The following is a 2,964-nucleotide window of genomic DNA, read 5'->3' on the forward strand; positions in this document are numbered from 1 at the left end:
TTTTTTTATTATTATTAATAAAGTTTATTTTATCTTCGCTTGCGTCTTTTTACTTCAATTTTCATATTATTATTATGTTTTGAGGTTTATTTATTCCTCACCTTAGTTTGCGTCTTGTTTCTTCAATTTTTATATTATTATTGTATTTTGAAGTTTATTTATCCCTTTTTTTCCATGCAAACAATTGTATAGGTTTGAATCATTTTAAAGGATAGCATGATTGTATTTAGAATAATTTTTAAATAATCTATATATCTTTGTGAATAAAGAATCAAGTCACAACGTAGTTCGAATGATTTTTTTTGTCAATAAGTTTTTTTTTATGTAATTGTACTCTAAACAAGTTTCAAGTTGCCTGCATATCTTTGTGGATAAAGGATTAAGTCATAACATAGTTCAATATTTTCATTATTTTTTTATGCCTTTCACAGTTTTGGCTTATACGAGCTAGGAACTACATCAAATTTCAAGCATAGTATCTTTTCAAGAATTTGCTATTGATAGGTCCAATCCTCAATTCATTCTCTTTGATAATTTTGTAAGCTCCATTGGTATAGATTTCTTGAACCACATAAGGGTCATTTCATTCAAAAAGAAACTTGTTGCCCATATGCTTAAATATAATTATTAGGCATCATACTGCCAAGACAAGATTTTCTTTTTGGAATGAGTGCGATCACACTTTTTTGTTGAAAGCCCTATACAGTCATGCTTAATAATATTCTAATCATTGTTGTTGCCTCAAAACACTTTTCATCTAAAGCTTTAAGTTTTTCAAGGCATTATGAACATTGTCTTTATTGAAAAGTTCTTCTTGGATTGCAATTCTTAGAAATGAAATTTGACAATATAGTAGAAAAATAGCCTCAACCCCTTATTCCAAGTAATACGGAGTAGCTTCAGTTGGTGTCCGAAATGTAGTATAATAAGCCTATAGAGCTTCTCTAATTCTATCATGTCAATCATTCTTCGATTGATTCACCACCTTTTTAAGAATATTGCATAATGTCTTGTTAAAAGCTTATGTCAAGCCATTAGTCGTAGCATTGCACATAAAAGAGTTATGTTGTTTGAAATGGAACTATGCACATAACTTGTTCAGTTATGATATATTTTGGTATCCCATAACAATAGATGATGTTTGTTTGAATGAAGTTTACAACTATCTCTTTCTTGATCTCTTTTAACGCTGCAACTTCTGTCCATTTTAAGAAGTAATCTATTATAGCCAATATGTAAAGATACCCCCTAGAACTGTTTGGCAATGGTCCTACCATATAAAGTCCCTAAGTATTAAAGGGCTAAGAAGCAACTATTGGGTGTAAAGGCGCGGGTGGCTGGTGGATCAAATTAGCATGCAATTAACAACTTTAGCCTCTTTTGATATAGTCTATGCAGTCTCACCATTATAGGCTAGTAGTAACCCATTTTTTTGATTCATAAGTGAAGTTTATGACTCGATTAGTGCGCTCCACAGATCCCGAGTATGTTTTATTCTTCTTTTATGAGACAACGTAAAAAGATTCCATCAAAAGAATGTTGATGAAGAGTGCCTGAGAAGTATATGAACCAAGAAGCTCTTCGCCTCACCTCTATCTTATGACGTAGGTCTTTAGCAAGCTTACCATGTCTCACATAGTTGATAAGCAGCTAGCACTAATCCTTTTTTTCAATCTCATAGACAGAAATTGCTCTCAGTTGTTCTTTCTTTTTTACGTCATGAGTTATTCGTAGAATGACTGATTAGTACTTAAAAGTGCAGGTAGAATGACCAATCTTTGACATTTAAAGACTTTTATTTTATCACTACATGATGCTAATGTTGAAGCCATATTTGATAAGGCATCAGCTTGCTTATTTTTTTTTAATGGTACATGTTCTAAAGTGACACAATCAAGTGATGTCATTAATTTTAGTACATACTTGTGATATAGGATGACTTCTAGCTTCTTGACTTTATAAAGTAAAAGGAGTTTTTTGATGACAAATTAAGAATCCTAAAAAAATTAAGATGGGGCATCTTTATATTCACTGTCATTTCCAACCCACAAATTAAGGCTTGATATCTGACTATGTTAATGAAATAACATTTAGTAAGTGAAAAGGAGAAAGGCAAGATCTTTTTTTTGGTGTGATTAATATTACCCTAATTCTGGCTCCATTTTATCATGTTGCACCATCAAAGAATATTTTTTCACGGTTCTGACATTTCAATCAACTCAAGCTCAGATTTATTTCTTCATAAACTTTTAATATATAAAAATATCTAATATGAACTCCCCTCGTCAAATAAAATAATTTGACACAAAAATCTTCTATTTTGATGGCCTAAATTAGTGTTAACCAGGGGCAGAGTGAAGGGGGGGCAAGCAGGGGCTCGAGCCCCTGCAAGATTTTTTTTTTAATTTTATAATTATATGTAAATTGCCATTGTAGGCTGATGAAAGTTTGAAGACAGAGAATCCAGCTTTTCCAAAAAATTACAAGTAATAGGCTGTAAAGTGCCTACATGGAAAGAAAAATAAAATAAAATAATTAATGTCTTTTTTGGTCTTTTCCCTATTTATAAGCTTTAAATTACAACTCTAATATAAATAGTTGTAATCACAACCCTAATATAAATAGTTGTAAACGCAGCTGGTCAAAACAAAAACAAGAATAAAGATGCGCATCACAAACATAATTTTTGTGTGGAAAGATTAAAGCAGAGTTGTTTAATTTATCTTCCGGAAACAAAACAAGGTAATTAAATATCAATAACTCAAATTTAAAATATATTTTTATTCTTATTTGAGATATTTATTAAGAATTTGATGAGATTATTTTATAATTTTATAATTTGTTTTTCAAATTTGCTAGTTCTAACAATTGTTTTTTGAATTCTTGTTATAGTAATTTTTTTCTAATTAATTAGATATATTTTATTGGTTTGTTTTGATTATGCATGTATTTTTTTTATGTTTT

The sequence above is a fragment of the Populus euphratica genome, unplaced genomic scaffold, assembly GCF_000495115.2.
Source record: "Populus euphratica unplaced genomic scaffold, PopEup_1.0 scaffold351.1, whole genome shotgun sequence".
NCBI classification, from domain to species: domain Eukaryota; kingdom Viridiplantae; phylum Streptophyta; class Magnoliopsida; order Malpighiales; family Salicaceae; genus Populus; species Populus euphratica.